Source organism: Eleutherodactylus coqui, chromosome 1 (assembly GCF_035609145.1).
Source record: "Eleutherodactylus coqui strain aEleCoq1 chromosome 1, aEleCoq1.hap1, whole genome shotgun sequence".
NCBI lineage: Eukaryota > Metazoa > Chordata > Amphibia > Anura > Eleutherodactylidae > Eleutherodactylus > Eleutherodactylus coqui.
In genome coordinates, this window is record NC_089837.1 from 158,631,107 (window position 1) to 158,652,796 (window position 21,690).

Here is a 21,690-nt window from a genome sequence, read left to right on the forward strand (position 1 = left end):
ATGCACAAAATGGAAATCATTCTCGCTAATGTCTTGAGTTTTAGAAGAAAATCTTTGAAATGCAAAATGCTGCAGTAATCAAATCATTCCCACTGATATGCTCCATAGTACAGAATCTCAAGCGCCTGTTCCTATTCTGTTTTCTTTGGGATATATAAATCTGTAATAATTTATAAACAATTTCTATAAATTTCCCAAGAGTCTGATCCTAACTCTTATGTTGTTTAATTTTCATTAAAGAGATTATAAATATTAAAGGCCTGTTTTGGGTGACTCTTCATTCAATACATAGTGGAGTTGATAAAGAGATTTCTCATTTTACTCATAGATCAATGCTTTATGAAAATACGTGTAACCAGAAACCTAGCTGAAAAGAGAACATGATTTCCCAATGCAAACCACCCATGTTTTTTGAACTCTGCAACATTATTTATTTAGTTTTGTAGAAACATGATGACGTGTCATTGGGACATGGCCTACTTCATGATGCATTGCTGCTGATCTATTGAATTTATCTCTATGGAGATAAGCTAAATGAAAAAGTAAATACAATAATATAAATAGCACTAATTTCAGGCTGGATAGAAATCAATATAAATTAGAGTCAGATTAGCTTTTGAATAAATCAGTAGATTATGTGAATCTATGTAATATATTGTATTACTTATCTCTTTCCTGCAGTCTGCAGTTCCCCCATTTACTGCCACTAAGAAAAATCCATCTAGTATAAAACAGTAAGTGAGGATTGCGAGGAAGTTGTAGCAGTGTCTCCCTTTCATTGTCCACGCGAGACTCATGCTGGGAGAGAGTCAGGGAGAAAGGCATCTGATTGGCTCACAGCACAGAGCTCAGTTTGGAGACCAGACCAGATTTATGGTCGAAATTGGCCCCTATAGTACGCTAACAGCAACAAAACAAATGTAATCTCATCATAATAAATAATGGTGATGCTAGAGATTTTAGCTAATTTATATTTCGCCCAGTCTTTTTTTAATTACATTCAAAAACATTATTTTGTTGCTGGTTTCTTAAGTAGATTTTTCCAATTACAGTTTGAAAGAGAAGTAAGTGAGCCCTTTGAAATTATCTGTATTTATGCATTGATTGATGATAAATGTGGTCTGATTGTTATGTAAAGGTGCATTTACATGCAAAGACAACCTTTCAAAGGATTGAAAGATTCACAGTTTTAGCGATTGTTTTGCATAAGGTGTTAATGGACACTAATGTTCATTAACACTTTATCAGCTTCATTTGCAAGTAAAAAGGCCTCTGGGAGCTATTTGCAGAGCACAGCATTTGGTCTGAGCTCTGCACACAGCACCATTGTTCTCACACAGGCTGTTGGCAGAATACAATATAATCACTGACTCCCATGCAGAACACAGCATGCGGTCTGTGTTATCTCTCTCCCACTAAAAGATGGATTTTAATCGCACTTAAAAATCATCGTTCAGACGAAGAGTGAACGATGGCAGAGTTTACATGCAACAATTATCGCTCATATGCCATTCTTTGAAAAAATTTTGAGTGATAATTGTTGCTATTAAAGTCACAATTATAGACAAGCACAATCTGACTACGCTAATTACAACAAAACAGTTGTATTGTTCATGTCTTTTATTGAACACATTGAGTAGGTATACATAGTGCAGGGAGAAAAAGTAAGTGAACTCCTAAGTTACTATCTTTTCAAATAACTAATTGGCAAAAGGTTTTTTAGTTAAAGCGATAAGATCAAAAGTTTGGTTTCAGGTGCTATGCCTATTGTATAAAGGCATACAAAGCCTGGTTACTGACAAATCTGTTTTTCTCAAAAAGGATTGTTTAGTGGGAACTATACTTTGAAGACGTCACATGATGTGTTATAGAGAATCATGAAGCTGGAAAATACTATGAAAGCATTGCTAATGGCCTAGGTTTACATTAATTTGAGGTCTGACAAGTTATCTAAAAAAGGAGGAAATTAAGGATGATTGTTACTCTCCCTAGGAGTGGGCATCCTGTTAAGATCACTCCAACATCACCACAGGCAAAAGAAGTGAGAAAGAACTCAAGGGTGAGAGCGAAAGACCCACAGAAGACCTCTGTAAGCTTCAAACATTTGTTCATATGTCTACTGTTAACTAAACACTGAACAAGAATGGTATTGATACTGTCCCAGAAACAAATGCAGCCAATCCTAAGTTAGCCTAAGGCCACCTGGATGTTGTACAATGCTTCTGGCAAAATATTCTATAGATAGATTAAATACAATTTTAGCACAAATCCACAATGTTATGCTTAGAAGAAAAAGAACATTGCACACCAACACTAAAACATCATCTCAACTGTGAAGCATGTTGGATGGGGCATCATGGTTTTGGGGCAGCTCATTGAGGGAACAATGCATTATAAAGTGTACAAAACATTTTATGTTTGAATGCAAGGACAGCAAGCCATGACTTCAAGCTAAACAGATGTTGGGTAATGCAACCAGACAGTGACCAAAAACACACACATAAATTAACTAAAGAATGGTTGAAAAAGATTTGATTGAACCTTATTGAGATGCTGTGGCAGGACCTCAAATGGGTCATGCATGCAAGACATTCCAGAAATACTGATCGACAGAAACACATTTGCAGAAATAAATGATTTAAAGTTCCTTCTCAATGCAATGCAAAGCTTATTTGCTGCTACAAGATACATTTGGTGGTTGTTAAATTCAAGGATTTGCTTACTTTTTCTCAATGCACTATGGTTGTTTATTCAATGTGTTGAGTAAAAGACATAATGATACAACAACTACGCTAATAATGCTGAAATCCATGTAATTCCAAAGAGTTCACTTACTTTTTCTTTCAAGTGCACATGCATGCTTCGCCGACTGTGCATGTTGATTTCAAATGGGAGAGGGAAATAAGCTACTGCCAGACACCTCTGTCAGGAGCTTATCTTCCTTGGGAACAAAAAGTTGGGTATGTTGCCCAATATGCCTGATCTTTCTTCCCCCAGACTTCTGCTCTGTAATGTGTATGTGTACTTCTATATTAAAGTAATTCAGAAAAAAATAATTTCTAAAAGGAAAGCTAAGAGAAGGAAATCTGTCTTGAACCTAAATCAAATACAACTATACTTTACTGAAAGACCTTGCACACCAAACCTCTAAAGTAGCCAGTGGACAGACAGTGTTTGATATTAGGCTGCTGTTAATGAGAAATCACAGTGGTATAGAAATCTATATATAAATTTTTTGAAACCCTTCACAGATATAGATAAAAATTAATAACGTTTATTGAGTTATTTAAAAGAACGTGGGTTTACACTGACACGAACACGCACACAAATAGGAGACAAAAACAAGAAAGAAACCAAAGAATAAGACCCTGGTTTAAGGTAAACTGGGAGATTCAGCTCTTTGATGATGGAGAGGTAAGTATATTTATCCCTTTATGGTGTACGGATGGATAACCTTACGGGATTAATATGGACATAGTTTGTTGAGGGGTAGGTGATATCCAATATATCGGATCTGGATATATCGTTCGTACTAGGATATCCTCAAACCAAGTGTGTATATGTCCTTATTGAGAAAGAGATATCAATCTAGACCTCTATTCGTATATTGGATCCCCAGTGGTGCCACATTAATTTGAAGGTTGTTTTTAGCTAGGGTCTGGTCATAGTGCACTATGATAGTATTGTTGACCAGATCCCACAAAAAACATACTCTTACAATGCCAAAATTGGCTTTGGCGTACGGTAGAAGTAGGTCTACCGATTAAGCGTTCGCCAAAAGGTAATATAGTGGCGTAAAAAGTAGATTTATGCTCGGAGATAGACTCAAAAGCCAAGATTGGTTTTTGCGTTTGGCAGGTGTAGGTCTACCAGTTAGTCGTTCGCCAAAAAGTAATATATTGGCGTTTAAAGAGTAGACTTATGCTTGAAGATGGGCTCGACGCGTTTCCCTACCCAATTTTTTGGATAGTTCCTCAGGAGCAAAAGGTACGTATACCATCAATACAACTTTAGTCCTTTTCCTGTGGACCATTCAAAACCAGGGTTGGTGAAAGAGAGAATTTTCTACAATAAATTGATTCTCCGATGAATAATATCACCGGTTTCTTGTTAGAAGAATGCCACAACATATGTAGTATGCATTCCCACTATTACTCTTCTGTCTAGGTGTGTCCCTCAGATATCCACATTGGCTGTTAGGCCAGTCGATTATTGATCACAACCGTCGGTTCAATAAGTCGATATGTGGAATAGACTAGAGCCAGGTAACCATTGGTATATATCAGTGGCTCAGCAGGAAATCATCCTATTCTGAGTTAACACCGATACAGCCTTGGTTTCCTATATGTCTGAATGCTCAGTCTTTTTGAGAGGTTGCATAAGCAGGGTCCCCACAGGTTAGTGAATGACTCCTGTTTTATCGGTGATACGGCTATCGATCAGTTTCTATATAGCCAGAGTACCATACGATAATACTACTGCAATGTTCAGAAAGCCGGAGGCAGAAAGAACCCAATTGGTAATTACAGGGTTAATGCTTAGCAGAGCCGTTGTAGTTGTAATTGCAAGCTCAGCAAAGCAATTGCAGAAAAAGCAGGGTCCCCACAGGTTAGTGAATGACTCCTGTTTTATCGGTGATACGGCTATCTATCAGTTTCTATATAGCCAGAGTACCATACGATAATACTACTGCAATGTTCAGAAAGCCAGAGGCAGAAAGAACCCAATTGGTAATTACAGGGTTAATGCTTAGCAGAGCCGTTGTAGTTGTAATTGCAAGCTCAGCAAAGCAATTGCAGAAAAAGCCTAGACAGGAGGACAGCACCACCCCTAGAAATTAGCCCCATCCACAGTCAGATGGGACCTGGGTAAGTGGTCCAAATAGGGAGAGCAAAAGATAGTGCCTGCGGCTCTGATGGTGAGCGGCCGGCTATGAGGTGGTGAAGCTCATGTCAGGGGTTTTAAAGGGATCACTCCTCCTCTAGAGGGGAGGAGGAAGGACTGGGTAGCCTATCAAAGCCTTAAGGGGGCGGTCTCATCCGCACTTATTTACTACTCAATGTATGTGTATGTCCAAGGTAGTTATGTCATGATTTTTAGCACTGTAATTCGGGCAGAGTTATTAGGCGACCGAAACCGCAGAATCGCTGCAGTCGATTGCCCCTGCTGCCTCCCGATCGCTCTCCTCACTGGCGGTGTTGTTACTTCCGCGTTCCACCTTGGAACGCTCAGCATGATGCGTGGATGACGTCATCACGCTAATAGGACGCCCTCTAGTGTAGCGCAGTGACGTCTGTGGCGTGCCGCGTCACTATGGGGGTAGTCGGAGCGGGACGTGCGAGGCGACAGCGCTCCATGTTGGAACGCCCCGTACGCTGTGCAATTACGTCAGCACGTCAGGTGGACGCCAGATCGGCAGTGCCGCAGCTACGCCGCTGATGCGTTCCAGGCCGGAACGCATCACGTGATGTGCCAGCTACGTAAGCACCGCTGATCTCAAGCATTTGGAGAGCGTTATTGCCGACAAGCTGTCCCATATAATGGGCGGAGCAAGCTGGTCCAGGTAACATAGCGCTATAACTTGTAGTAAATTATGGAGAGTATATATATAGAGGTGGAGTTGCTGATGGTAATCATAGTGGGGAATTAAGGCTATGAGTACAGGATTCCCTGGTATTGTTGCTAAGTTTACAGACATAAACCCCTTTTTTGCATCATAATATAATAATTTTAGCATTAGCTTAGTCAGATGTAAATCCAGTTAGATTACATTGATGCCTATTTGATATGTCAGAGACTATATTTATAGGTGCCTAATAATTGAATATATATGGACAATGCCGTAGGGTAATACCTAGCTATGTCAATTTGAAGGTCCAATAAGTAATCATATTTTGAGGAATTAGGTAGTCAAAGCTTATAGAAAACAGTTGAAGTTCAGAATTGCGTTGAGACCGTCCGGTTTAACTGTGTTCAATCTAAAGATCCAGCTGGCTTCCTTTTGCAGGAGTTTTTTATCTATATCACCGCGTCTTGCATTGGTTCGTAAAAGTTCAATGCCTTGAAATTTTAGATCTTTCACTTCCCCATTATGAACATCGCGAAAATGATCTGCGAGTGGGGTCGATTCACCGCGGCAAATATTGCCCACGTGCCCCAGGATGCGTCGCCGGAATTCTTGGATGGTCTTTCCGACGTAGTTCCTGGGGCACGGGCAAGACGCCATATAGATGATGTTACGTGTTCTACAATTTATGAAATCACGGTTTTGATAAATCTTGCCTGTACTTGCACTTATGAATGTGTTAGTCTTGGAAATAAATTTGCAAGCTACACAGTTATGGCAGGGAAAGGTCCCGGATGGTTTCTGTCTAGTAAGCCAGTTTTCTTTAGGTTCCGTTGTTAGATGACTCTTCACTAAATGATCCCGGATGTTGTGTCCTCTCCGGAATGTGATCATCGGATCAGATGGCAAAGTTTCTGTAAGGTCCGGATCGTTTTTGATTATACTCCAATAATGTTGGAGTATTTGTCGCACCTTATATGTGTCAGTATCAAAGGTTCCAATTATCCTTGGAATCGGAGTCTCTTCTCTTGTTTTATGAACAAGCAGATCCTGTCTTGATTGTTTTTTTGCGTGTTCATATGCACTCTCAATGATATTACATGGATAGTCCCTGTCCAGAAATCTTTGTCTTAGGCCACTGCTTTTCTGTTCAAACTCGTGGTCGTCAGAACAGTTCCGTCTAACCCTCAAGAACTGTCCCTTCGGGATACCGCGTTTAAGGGCGAATGGGTGGTGACTATCCCATTTTAGGAGGCTATTCGTCGCTGTTGTCTTACGATGAAGTGTGGAGGAGATGGTACCATCCTCTCTTTTAGATATCAATAAGTCTAGAAAGGCTACTGATTTCAAGTTAATCTCTGCTGTTAGTTTCAGATTTAAGTCATTAATGTTAAGTGTGTTTATGAAACTTTGAAGAGATATTTCGGTGCCTGCCCATAGAATCAAGATATCGTCTATAAAGCGTAGCCATAATACAATTTTGTCTGACCACTCGTTGTTGGTATAGACGAACTTTTCCTCCCACCAGCCCAGGTAGAGATTGGCGTACGATGGGGCACATGATGTCCCCATCGCCGTCCCCCTGGACTGGTGGAAGTACTTCGTATCGAAAAGAAAGTAATTGTGGGTTAGCACAAAGGACAAGAATTCCAGGACATGGTGACTGTGTTGCGAGAATTGGAGACCCCTTTGTTCAAGGAAAAATTGCGTCGCTTGGATACCTCCTGTGTGAGGGATGGAACTATAAAGAGATTCCACGTCAAGCGTCACAAGAAGAGTATCTGGGTCAACAGTGATTCCTGTTGACCCAGATACTCTTCTTGTGACGCTTGACGTGGAATCTCTTTATAGTTCCATCCCTCACACAGGAGGTATCCAAGCGACGCAATTTTTCCTTGAACAAAGGGGTCTCCAATTCTCGCAACACAGTCACCATGTCCTGGAATTCTTGTCCTTTGTGCTAACCCACAATTACTTTCTTTTCGATACGAAGTACTTCCACCAGTCCAGGGGGACGGCGATGGGGACATCATGTGCCCCATCGTACGCCAATCTCTACCTGGGCTGGTGGGAGGAAAAGTTCGTCTATACCAACAACGAGTGGTCAGACAAAATTGTATTATGGCTACGCTTTATAGACGATATCTTGATTCTATGGGCAGGCACCGAAATATCTCTTCAAAGTTTCATAAACACACTTAACATTAATGACTTAAATCTGAAACTAACAGCAGAGATTAACTTGAAATCAGTAGCCTTTCTAGACTTATTGATATCTAAAAGAGAGGATGGTACCATCTCCTCCACACTTCATCGTAAGACAACAGCGACGAATAGCCTCCTAAAATGGGATAGTCACCACCCATTCGCCCTTAAACGCGGTATCCCGAAGGGACAGTTCTTGAGGGTTAGACGGAACTGTTCTGACGACCACGAGTTTGAACAGAAAAGCAGTGGCCTAAGACAAAGATTTCTGGACAGGGACTATCCATGTAATATCATTGAGAGTGCATATGAACACGCAAAAAAACAATCAAGACAGGATCTGCTTGTTCATAAAACAAGAGAAGAGACTCCGATTCCAAGGATAATTGGAACCTTTGATACTGACACATATAAGGTGCGACAAATACTCCAACATTATTGGAGTATAATCAAAAACGATCCGGACCTTACAGAAACTTTGCCATCTGATCCGATGATCACATTCCGGAGAGGACACAACATCCGGGATCATTTAGTGAAGAGTCATCTAACAACGGAACCTAAAGAAAACTGGCTTACTAGACAGAAACCATCCGGGACCTTTCCCTGCCATAACTGTGTAGCTTGCAAATTTATTTCCAAGACTAACACATTCATAAGTGCAAGTACAGGCAAGATTTATCAAAACCGTGATTTCATAAATTGTAGAACACGTAACATCATCTATATGGCGTCTTGCCCGTGCCCCAGGAACTACGTCGGAAAGACCATCCAAGAATTCCGGCGACGCATCCTGGGGCACGTGGGCAATATTTGCCGCGGTGAATCGACCCCACTCGCAGATCATTTTCGCGATGTTCATAATGGGGAAGTGAAAGATCTAAAATTTCAAGGCATTGAACTTTTACGAACCAATGCAAGACGCGGTGATATAGATAAAAAACTCCTGCAAAAGGAAGCCAGCTGGATCTTTAGATTGAACACAGTTAAACCGGACGGTCTCAACGCAATTCTGAACTTCAACTGTTTTCTATAAGCTTTGACTACCTAATTCCTCAAAATATGATTACTTATTGGACCTTCAAATTGACATAGCTAGGTATTACCCTACGGCATTGTCCATATATATTCAATTATTAGGCACCTATAAATATAGTCTCTGACATATCAAATAGGCATCAATGTAATCTAACTGGATTTACATCTGACTAAGCTAATGCTAAAATTATTATATTATGATGCAAAAAAGGGGTTTATGTCTGTAAACTTAGCAACAATACCAGGGAATCCTGTACTCATAGCCTTAATTCCCCACTATGATTACCATCAGCAACTCCACCTCTATATATATACTCTCCATAATTTACTACAAGTTATAGCGCTATGTTACCTGGACCAGCTTGCTCCGCCCATTATATGGGACAGCTTGTCGGCAATAACGCTCTCCAAATGCTTGAGATCAGCGGTGCTTACGTAGCTGGCACATCACGTGATGCGTTCCGGCCTGGAACGCATCAGCGGCGTAGCTGCGGCACTGCCGATCTGGCGTCCACCTGACGTGCTGACGTAATTGCACAGCGTACGGGGCGTTCCAACATGGAGCGCTGTCGCCTCGCACGTCCCGCTCCGACTACCCCCATAGTGACGCGGCACGCCACAGACGTCACTGCGCTACACTAGAGGGCGTCCTATTAGCGTGATGACGTCATCCACGCATCATGCTGAGCGTTCCAAGGTGGAACGCGGAAGTAACAACACCGCCAGTGAGGAGAGCGATCGGGAGGCAGCAGGGGCAATCGACTGCAGCGATTCTGCGGTTTCGGTCGCCTAATAACTCTGCCCGAATTACAGTGCTAAAAATCATGACATAACTACCTTGGACATACACATACATTGAGTAGTAAATAAGTGCGGATGAGACCGCCCCCTTAAGGCTTTGATAGGCTACCCAGTCCTTCCTCCTCCCCTCTAGAGGAGGAGTGATCCCTTTAAAACCCCTGACATGAGCTTCACCACCTCATAGCCGGCCGCTCACCATCAGAGCCGCAGGCACTATCTTTTGCTCTCCCTATTTGGACCACTTACCCAGGTCCCATCTGACTGTGGATGGGGCTAATTTCTAGGGGTGGTGCTGTCCTCCTGTCTAGGCTTTTTCTGCAATTGCTTTGCTGAGCTTGCAATTACAACTACAACGGCTCTGCTAAGCATTAACCCTGTAATTACCAATTGGGTTCTTTCTGCCTCTGGCTTTCTGAACATTGCAGTAGTATTATCGTATGGTACTCTGGCTATATAGAAACTGATAGATAGCCGTATCACCGATAAAACAGGAGTCATTCACTAACCTGTGGGGACCCTGCTTTTTCTGCAATTGCTTTGCTGAGCTTGCAATTACAACTACAACGGCTCTGCTAAGCATTAACCCTGTAATTACCAATTGGGTTCTTTCTGCCTCCGGCTTTCTGAACATTGCAGTAGTATTATCGTATGGTACTCTGGCTATATAGAAACTGATCGATAGCCGTATCACCGATAAAACAGGAGTCATTCACTAACCTGTGGGGACCCTGCTTATGCAACCTCTCAAAAAGACTGAGCATTCAGACATATAGGAAACCAAGGCTGTATCGGTGTTAACTCAGAATAGGATGATTTCCTGCTGAGCCACTGATATATACCAATGGTTACCTGGCTCTAGTCTATTCCACATATCGACTTATTGAACCGACGGTTGTGATCAATAATCGACTGGCCTAACAGCCAATGTGGATATCTGAGGGACACACCTAGACAGAAGAGTAATAGTGGGAATGCATACTACATATGTTGTGGCATTCTTCTAACAAGAAACCGGTGATATTATTCATCGGAGAATCAATTTATTGTAGAAAATTCTCTCTTTCACCAACCCTGGTTTTGAATGGTCCACAGGAAAAGGACTAAAGTTGTATTGATGGTATACGTACCTTTTGCTCCTGAGGAACTATCCAAAAAATTGGGTAGGGAAACGCGTCGAGCCCATCTTCAAGCATAAGTCTACTCTTTAAACGCCAATATATTACTTTTTGGCGAACGACTAACTGGTAGACCTACACCTGCCAAACGCAAAAACCAATCTTGGCTTTTGAGTCTATCTCCGAGCATAAATCTACTTTTTACGCCACTATATTACCTTTTGGCGAACGCTTAATCGGTAGACCTACTTCTACCGTACGCCAAAGCCAATTTTGGCATTGTAAGAGTATGTTTTTTGTGGGATCTGGTCAACAATACTATCATAGTGCACTATGACAAGACCCTAGCTAAAAACAACCTTCAAATTAATGTGGCACCACTGGGGATCCAATATACGAATAGAGGTCTAGATTGATATCTCTTTCTCAATAAGGACATATACACACTTGGTTTGAGGATATCCTAGTACGAACGATATATCCAGATCCGATATATTGGATATCACCTACCCCTCAACAAACTATGTCCATATTAATCCCGTAAGGTTATCCATCCGTACACCATAAAGGGATAAATATACTTACCTCTCCATCATCAAAGAGCTGAATCTCCCAGTTTACCTTAAACCAGGGTCTTATTCTTTGGTTTCTTTCTTGTTTTTGTCTCCTATTTGTGTGCGTGTTCGTGTCAGTGTAAACCCACGTTCTTTTAAATAACTCAATAAACGTTATTAATTTTTATCTATATCTGTGTAGGCTGCTGTTAATGTATTAGTGAGTTACTTTACATAAACTTCAGACAGTATAAATGTCTCAAGAACTATTAACATGGAACAAATATTACGTTTCCTTTAAAAATTCAATGTAGCAAAGTTGCACAGCAAGAAATTTTCTGGTCACCCTCTTGGTGTTCTAGAGAGAGAGAGAGCTTTGTTAAAGCCAGCATTTCATTCCTCCTCCCTATTAGGGCTTGTTCAGACAAGCGTGTTTATAGAGAGGTTCCTACTGAAAGGTTCACATGAGCGATTGTTAGATGCGCTGAATCAGCGCGTCAAAGATGGGAGCCTTAAAAGCACGCAGCCCGCACCTCAGAGCATGTGAATGGGCTGCTTCACTGAGCTTGAAGCGGCCCATTCACGCTATCTTTTCCGGACTATAGCAGCGCTGTTTTCCCGCTGCGGGGAAACAGTGCTCGTCTGAACGAGGGCTTATAGTTATTGAAGTAATTCTGAATTACACTTCAACTGATTTTTGAAAATTCATTTAATGGAAATGCTAAATTCTGGACTGTACCTTTATGTAACCAACTGTAAAGATGAAAGAAGCACTCCATAGTGCAGGTATACTTGAGAGATATAACATACAAGCCACAGCCAAAGGGCTCTCACCTGACTATGTTGTGTGAATAGCACAACACAATGGCAAACCTCTAACAGCTGCAGCCCTCTTCCGGATGGGTTGCTGATAGGCAGATCTGTAAGAATCTGAACCGAGAGAAACAAATACCAGGTGATTTGCAGCGCTGTTCATTCAAAAGACAGATCAGGGATCCTGGTTTAAGAAGGGTTATTGGCCATGCAATTCTGAGTTGGGCTGGTTCTTTCTTTGGGACAGTTACAGAAAGGGAATGGCTCAAGCCATTTAAACTTAATAGAGAGTGGTAGCACAGTGGTGTCTCATGTCAAAAGCTCCTTCTCAATTCAATATATATTTGCAACTGATATAACAATAAATCTATTAAAAAATTGATTTCCAAACATAAATAAAAATAGACAAAGTCACCTGAATGTTGCGATTGGCTTCAAAATCAGCTTCAAATGTGGTAGTCTTTTGAAAAATGTCTCGTGACCTTCATAAATCCATACTATTTATAATGAACACTGTACAGTCACCTAATCCTAATGTAATACCCTTTGGTACTCTGGTGGACATTTTACAATCTTCTCCTTAATTTACTATATACGAGGGCAAGTCAGACATTATTCTGCACTCTGGCCATATAATTTATGTTAATCAATTTTCAGAAAAGACAAATACATTATTTTTCTACATATTCTCCCTGCTTTTCAATGCAGTTTGCCAATCTGTCAACAAGCTTTCATATTCCCTCCTTAAAGAATGTTTTTGGCTTAGCTGCAAGCTATGAAAACCTAGCCGTCTTCACCTCTTTATCAGATGTGAATTTTTGTCCTCTTGGGGATATCTTTCAGGGGACCAAACAGGTGATAGTCCAATGGGGTAAGACCAGGACTATAGGGAGTATGGTTAAACAACCTCAAAATGAAGTTTTGGGACAGTGTTGGCATTATGAGCAGCGGTGTGTGGATGTGCAGTGTCATGCAACAACACAACACCCTTGGATAGCAGTCCTTTTTGTTTTGTTTGAATTTCAGGCTTCCGCTCTTCATTGAGCATCACACTGTAATGAACATTGTTGATTGTTGAAGTTTTTTCCTGATAATGTTCCAGCTTCTTCTTCATAGATGAAACTTGTGCGACCTTTCTTGAACTTTTCTATCCATTAATACACCTCTTCACAACAAAACACTTTCTCCATACTATGCATAAAGTCTTTGATAAAGATCGGCATTGGACACCTCAGACCACAAAAAATAAATCACTGCAAGCTGCTCTTCTTTCATGCAAATCACAAGTGGGCCAGCCATTTTTCTTACACTGCAGTCACAAATTAACTGATGTAACATATTGAAATCTGTACAGGAGTGACGGGGAGACAGCAACCTATAATGGAAAGCCTTGATATGATAGTGTAGCCAACAGAAGTTTTGATATAACTGGACTGTGGATAATTTTTGACTTATCCTCATATTTTCAACTGATATAACACAATGAATCTATTATAAAATTGATTTCCAAAGCTAAATAAAAATAGATAAAACTATCTGACTTGTTGTTCATATAATCCTAAAAAATATAATAAAACATGATAAAGTAGCTTAATAAAAAAGAGAGGAATTTATATGAAAACTTAAACCCCATTTACTCGGGGCGGCTGTCGGGCAAACAATGCCTGACACTTGTGTACTTGCGCCCATGCTGTCATACCAGAGCGAGTATCGCTGGCTCTCTAACAGAGCGGCCAGCAGGGGGCTGGGATGGCTGGAGGAGATTTCAGTCCTCGCTCTCCCCCATCTCTCTCCATTCACTTAACAAAGTGGCCATTCAGTACTGAATGGCTGATATTTACACTGAAGGATCATCGTTCAGGATCATCGCTCATTATTTAAGCTGCATAAAATCCTGAACGATGATCTTCAGTGTAAATAGCAGCCGTTCAGTACTGAATGGCCGCTGTGTTAAGTGAATGGAGAGGGGTGAAGGAGAGCGAGGAGAGAAATCTCCTTCAGCCACCCCACTGTGAGCCAATGATACTCGCTCCTGTGCAACAGCATGGGAGCGAGTACATTCGGGGACGAGTGTGTGGCATCGTTTCCCCGACATTCATCCCATGTAAATGGGACTATACAGTATTAACCTAAAATTAAACCATCTGATTGTTAATAATTATTGTCCTTAGACTTATATAGGAGACAAGCAAGCAAAACAAATTTTCAGACATATTGGAATACAACATGCCCAATCCTGGCTTCCCCAGACAACTACCATCAAGGACTAGTAGGCTTGATATAGATTACATAGTCAGTTGATCTCACCAAAATCACTGAAATCTGGTGACATTAATCTTCTAGTCATGGTATTCCTATACATTTATGGTATATCCTGTGTCTATGCCAAAAATGTCTAAGGTGGGAATAACTCTTTAGGTGTGCATACAGATAACATACAATAAAACGATATTTGTGGCCAAAAGAACTTAAAAGAAAGAACACGTTATACACATTAGAAACGTATTGCTTTCAGTGAATGTATGCCTTTATTCTAGTTTCTAATATCTTATGTGGTGAAAATACATACAGCTCTGTACAAAGTAAGATCACTCATTAGTGAAACCTATTTTTTATTCTAGTTTTAATGTTAAACATAGTTTCTTTTACATTTTTGGTGATTTTTAAAAAAAACTTTCCATATCACTATGTACAGTACCATACACCCAATTTCTTATAGTTTTACTAATTTGTCACATTTAGGCCTTAGTCACACGGGCGTTTTTTCGCGCAATTTGCGGATCGCATGGCGGATGCGCATCCGCAAATCGCATGACCGGGGCCCAAAAATCGCCCGAAAAATCTGCTCCTAGCCGCGTTTCATTAGAAATGGGCCGGAGCTGTCCAGCGCATTGAATTCAATGGAGCCGGCAATACAGCCGGCTCCATTGAAAGCAATGCGCTGCGGGCGAGCGCGGGATGAATTGTCGGGAAGGGCTTAAATATATAAGCCCTTCCCTGCAATTCATCCAGAAATGTGTAAAAAAAAAATATATATATATACTCACCTTGTCCCGGCAGACGGAGTTCAGCGCGGCCGGCCTGCAGTGGGTGTGAAGGGGGTGTGAGTCAGACCTGCCCCTGATTGGCTCAGCGCTGAGCCAATCAGAGGCAGGTCTCACTCACACCCATTCACGGCCGCGTAATCTACTGCGCATAACTGCCTACTCACACAGGCGGTCATGCGCAGTACTTTTTTTTTTGTTTGCATTTCCCGCGCCGTCGCTTAGCGATGACCCGGGTACCCGCAGCTCATACACAATGTATTTGCACATGGGCTGCGAGTATATTCGCCGTCACAGAGCACAATGGGCTCTAGGTCGCGGATATCCGCAGTAAAATATAGCATGCCGTGTTCTGTTTCTGCGAGTGGATTACGTAATTCCGACCCACTAATTGGGGGGAATTGTGTGATCCAATGCATGTGATTGATCCGTGGATTACCGCTGATCAAGCGCATGCAGAACCCATAATTCCTCTCCGGTCATGCTTGACCGGCCTAATGTTATATCGCTACTTTATCACGTGACCGGGGACCGCTCAGCGAGGCCTCCAGTCACTGCTCCAAGCACTCAGCGACCATTGGTCACTGGGAGCAAGGAGATTTAAAATTTCCTGGGCTCCCCGGCTCCTGGGAATGTGTCTGGCATTTTGCCGGCGGGCGCATGCGCAGCAGCCGGAAGGGTCCATGGAGGATAATCGCATCTGGATTCAAATGCGGAAGCCTCCGAGAAGATGTTTCATCTCCCCCCACCGATCGTATCGGTGAGGGGAGATGAAACTGCCACTTTTTAAAGAACTTTTACGTGATCGCCTTTATCCATTGGATAACGGCGATCACGTGACCAGTAACCACATACCGCGGCTCCCTGTGGCATCTCCAGGCTCTTAGTTACCTTTGGTAGCCAGCAGCAGGGAGATTTTACATTTCTTAGGCAATATCTCACTTTTGCTGATGGGCGCATGCGCCGAAGCTGGGGTAAGGTCCGCGGATCAACATCCCATCAGGGAACAAATCCGGGACCTTGGGTACGTAATTTCATCCCCCCTTACGGATACGATCTTTTTAAACTTTTTTTTAACTTTTAACTTTTTTTTTTTGACTTTTTAACTTTATATGATCACCGTTTTCCGATGGATAACGGTGATCATATGACTGGAAACCACATACAGCGGTCCCCAGCCATATCTCCCTGCACTCGGCTAACTGTGACAGCCGGGTGCAGGGAGATTTTGAATTTGCCGGGCTGACCGGCTTCTGCGCATGCGCGCCACATCGGCACATCGCAGAAGCCAGCGGGGGGTCCCGACACCGGCCGGAGGACATCGGCGGACCTGAGGTGAGTATTTTCACCTCCCCTCATGGATCCGATCCATGAGGGGAGGTGAAACTTTTCTTTTTTTACACTTTTTTTCACTTTTCCACAATCGTCGTTATCCATTGTATAACGGCGATCGTGGTACTGGAGACCACTCACTGCGGTCCCCGCTGACATCTCCTGCCTCCCGGCTACCTACAGGAGCCGGGAACCAGGAGATTTTAAGTCTCCCGCGCCGCCGGGCCTTCTGCGCATGCGGCTGACGTAATGCCGCCTGGCGCGCATGCGCAGAAGGACGGCTACGGCGCTCGGATGACAGCTCCATGCTGTCAGCTACCTGCGGACACCGACAGCATGGAGCTGTCACGTCCACAGCCCGAGGGGCTTTATTCTCTGCAGGAAGCATGTTTTTACGTCCTCAGAGAATAAAGCCCACTTCGGGAGGACGTAAAAACACGATGGGCTGGTCATTAAGGGGTTAACTCAAGATGACTGCCTATCCAAAAAAATGAAAATTAATTCTTCTAACTCATTAATTATCATAATTTCATTGCAATTTAAAATCCTGGACATAAACTCATCAAGAATGTCTTTAAAACGCACTGGCATAATCTTCAGAGTGCCCCTTTATTCAAAGATAGACTTCCTTCTGTTCCCAAAATAACGTACACAAGATTGCGCAATTTGTTAGCTCTAATCCATTTATGCAAAAAAACAAACACAAACAAGTTCTGTAGCATTTTTCTTTCTTTAGTAGGTTCGTTCAGGTGTGGCAGACCACGTTGTTGATGTTGCCACATGATTTCTCATAGAATAAAGAGCTGTTCATCTCTGGTGACCCAGGATGAACACTCTATCAATTCATTTTTGAACTGTGGCTCAGAATATGTCATATATTTAATTCAATGCCTGAGCAAATTTGTAGTTTGTTGGTCATACAATCCAATCCCTGCGTGATAAAATAAATAAACAGATCAAATATCGTTAACAGTTTGTCACTACATAGCGCGTCTAAACACTTTTTCATAGCCCATAACTATGGCCAAGATTTTTAAAGGTGACTCCAATTGCACAGATGCCATCTCATATTCCAAATAGGTTCCAGAAACTTAAAGGCAAATAGAATATTTTTAGATTTAGAATCTGAACACATTTTTTTTCTGAATAGGTTGAATGGATTAATTGAAACCACAGGATGTTTTCTACCATTATCGTTCATTCCATGAATGTATTTTATATATATTTTAATTCTTTTTTCAGATTTGATAGCATTTTTATATATTAGCGACTCCCTTTTTTTTCAATTTTGCGACTTTATCATTACTACCAGCATAAAGGTCCATATTACGAATTAATTTACATTATGTATAAAGTTTAATTACCTTTTTTAGAGTCAATGTATTTTATGAGCCTTTTATTTTTTTCAGTTGATTTGATTTGACTCCAACAGTGCAACCAATATTACTTAAGACATTATGTTTTATCAGTCTTTGCTTTATATTTTATTCTTATTGGTCCTTTTGTTTTTTATGTATTATAAGGCTTGCTTATTTGATTCTATCTCACGTTAACAAGGGAACCACTGTTTATTGTTTTATTAATTGTTTTTATTCTATGTTACTATGTTATTTTGTAAAGTGGGTACCTGTACTGCTTTACCATTGTCTTATTCATTAATCATTCAAGGATGATATAACTTATTAGTACAGCATTCTTTTGTTCAAGATCGCCCACACATGGCAATTGGTGGGGATCACTGTGACGTCAGATGCCCAAAATTCCCATTCCAATTAATGTTTTTAATGCTCCCTTCTTTCTCATAATTGTAAGTGGCCCACTGAAGGAGACTCTGTAACCCGTAACCCAGTAAAGATTTTTCCTGCGCTTTTCCTTTTATTGCTAATAGAGATGAGCGAGCATACTCGCTAAGGACAATTACTCGATCGAGCATTGTCCTTAGCGTGTACATGCCCACTCGGAAGAAAAGGTTCGGCTGCTGGCGCGGGTGAGAGGTGAGTTGCGGCAGTGAGCAGGGGGGAGCGGGGGGGGGGGGAGAGAGAGATCTCCCTTCCATTCCTCCCCATTCTCCCCCACCACCGGCAGCCGAATCCTTTCTTCCGAGTGGGCAGGTACTCGCTAAGGACAATGCTCGATCGAGTAATTGTCCTTAGCGAGTATGCTCACTCATCTCTAATTGCTAACATGAATAGCAGCACCAATCTTGTTCCTTTTATTGAATCTTCCATTGCAGCTCAGTGAAATTTTGGTAGACTGACTAAAATTTTGTTTTTACTTGGGTTATCTTTGTCTGATATTAAAAGTAGTTTGATAACCAGAAACACTTGAGTGTGACAAATATGCAAAAACAGAAGAAATTGGGAAGACAGCAAATTCTTTTCACAGCACTGTAGATACGTCACAGAAGTACTGTAAGGCTTGAGGCAGTAACTTCACTAGTTCCATCACTGTATGCTTAAAAAATCCTAATATCTTGCAGTATTCATTCCAGCCACCAAGCCTGATAATAGTTTAATACTGCCTGATCTGCAGAGAAAACTTTTCAGCAGTTACCTCATTATGATATCAGGAAGATCTATATGAAAGGTGACACATATATATAGACTAGTAATTATTAGGAAATTACTATATCAGTGTTTCTAGTGGCGCAGTGCGCCACTTACAAATATACTGTAGTGAATGTGATTAGAGTTGGTTAAAATATTTCTTTGCAAATAGTAAGGCCTAGTACAGTCTTGCTCACTGATCACCCCTCTGGTCATGTGACCCCTGACTCCTCGCACACAGGTGACTTGACATCATCACATGTAACGAACGCAGCCACTCATGACTCACACTGTCACTCACAGACAGGTGGTTGTTAGTATTTTGATTTGATAGTACCAGCGTTTCTGGTGACGCAATGCATTACTTACTCATATAATATAGTGAAGGGGATTGGAGCTGGTCAAAATATTTTCGTGCAAAGAGTAAGCTATTGGCATTATTTGCAATTTTTCTGAACAGTGCAAACACCTATGAATAGGAAAAGATCAGTAAATGTGCGAAATAGCAATACCAATACTTAGACATGTTTGCTTGTTGCTTTTGCATATGAGCTGCTCATGATTTATGAATTTTAACTGCTCACTGAAGAGACATGTTCGCTCGTTGCTTTCACATATCATCTGCATGAGATTTACAAACCTCAGCTGGTGGCTGAGGTGACACCGTGGCTTGTCGCTGTGTCAGGAAAGCTGCATTAGCTTCATGGCAGCGTTAAACCCTCTGTGGTAACATATTTGCATGTCAGCGACAGTTTGTTTCAACACTGGACAATGGTTCACAATTAGATGAAGGCTGGACTGGTGGTAGCGACATTAGCACTTATGATGACATGATATCACGTTCAGGAGATGTTTAGATAGTGGTGAAGGGCTATGCTGTAATGTTTTTGTATATGTGTGCATTTGTGAGGTGTCATTTATTGGAGTCTCTATACGGGTGTCCAGCTGTCTCACAACCAGCTACAAACTGCAAGATTGAGTACTGTTGTATCCGTAGCAACCTGACTAATCACATGATGGTGACAACATCACATGTAACCCACACAGTCAATCACTGACAGGTGGTCATTAGTGTTTTGATAACACAAGATCCACAATTCACAATAGCTTATTATCAAAGCTTTCCTACTGCTTCTCTGCACAGTTTACAGATTATGCCTAGAACACTCTCCCATAGAAGTCAATGAGTCTCTTCTAGTCTATTATTTCTATGGACCATGAGGCTGCTCTACAGAAAAGGCAGTCTCAGCCTATTATTTAACTTAGCGGCCAAAGTGAAAACAGCAGCATATTTGGATTTTTTATGTATATACATAGTAACATGGAAAATGTTTTTAAAAAATCACCCAAATTTGTTTTTTAATTTTACATAAAAACTTGATTTAAACAATTGTTCGTTTTCTGATTATACATTCCTTGAAAGCAGACCATAACTGGGAAAATGCATGAGTGTATATGCAAGTGCTCAAAAATTAGATAATGGTTATTCTATTGGAAGGTGTGGAGAACTTTTTTTGCACTTTTTCCTGTAATAAATTTCATCTAATATCAGCAGTGAAGTCCCAAACGCTAGTTTGAGGGATGTACACTGCTGCCAGCTACTTCTAAAATGTGCTTTCTGGCAGTGCAGCCTGAAATAATCCCAATGTACACTACCGTTCAAAAGTTTGGGGTCACCCAAACAATTTTGTGTTTTCCATGAAAAGTCACACTTATTCACCACCATGCGTTGTGAAATGAATAGAAAATAGAGTCAAGACATTGACAAGGTTAGAAATAATGATTTGTGTTTGAAATAATATTGTTTTTACATCAAACTTTGCTTTCGTCAAAGAATCCTCCTTTTGCAGCAATTACAGCATTGCACACCTTTGACATTCTAGCTGTTAATTTGTTGAGGTAAGCTTGGGAAATTGCACCCCACGCTTCTAGAAGCATCTCCCACAAGTTGGATTGGTTGGATGGGCACTTCTGGCGTACCATACGGTCAAGCTGCTCCCACAACAGCTAAATGGGGTTCAGATCTGGTGACTGCGCTGGCCACTCCATTACCGATAGAATACCAGCTGCCTGCTTCTGCTGTAAATAGTTCTTGCACAATTTGGAGGTGTGTTTAGGGTCATTGTCCTGTTGTAGGATGAAATTGGTTCCAATCAAGCGCTGTCCACTGGGTATGGCATGGCGTTGCAAAATGGAGTGATAGCCTTCCTTATTCAGAATCCCTTTAACCCTGTACAAATCTCCCACCTTACCAGCACCAAAGCAACCCCAGACCATCACATTACCTCCACCATGCTTAACAGATGGCGTCAGGCATTCTTCCAGCATCTTTTTATTTGTTCTGCGTCTCACAAACGTTCTTCTTTGTGATCCAAACACCTCAAACTTGGATTCATCCGTCCACAACACTTTTTTCCAGTCTTCCTCTGTCCAATGTCTGTGTTCTTTTGCCCATCTTAATCTTTTTCTTTTATTGGCCAGTCTCAGATATGGCTTTTTCTTTGCCACTCTGCCCTGAAGCCCAAAATCCCGCAGCCGCCTCTTCACTGTAGATGTTGACACTGGTGTTTTGCGGGTACTATTTAATGAAGATGCCAGTTGGGTACCTGTGAGGCGTCTGTTTCTCAAACTAGAGACTCTAATGTGCTTATCTTCTTGCTTAGTTGTGCAACGCGG

The 21,690-nt window shown here is 41.5% G+C and overlaps 1 protein-coding gene across 1 annotated transcript in view; it reads left to right on the top strand.

Moving 5' to 3' along the window:
- MASP1 (MBL associated serine protease 1) overlaps positions 1-21,690 on the top strand; it is a 95,823-nt gene that overhangs the window by 19,171 nt on the left and 54,962 nt on the right. The window lies entirely within an intron of this gene.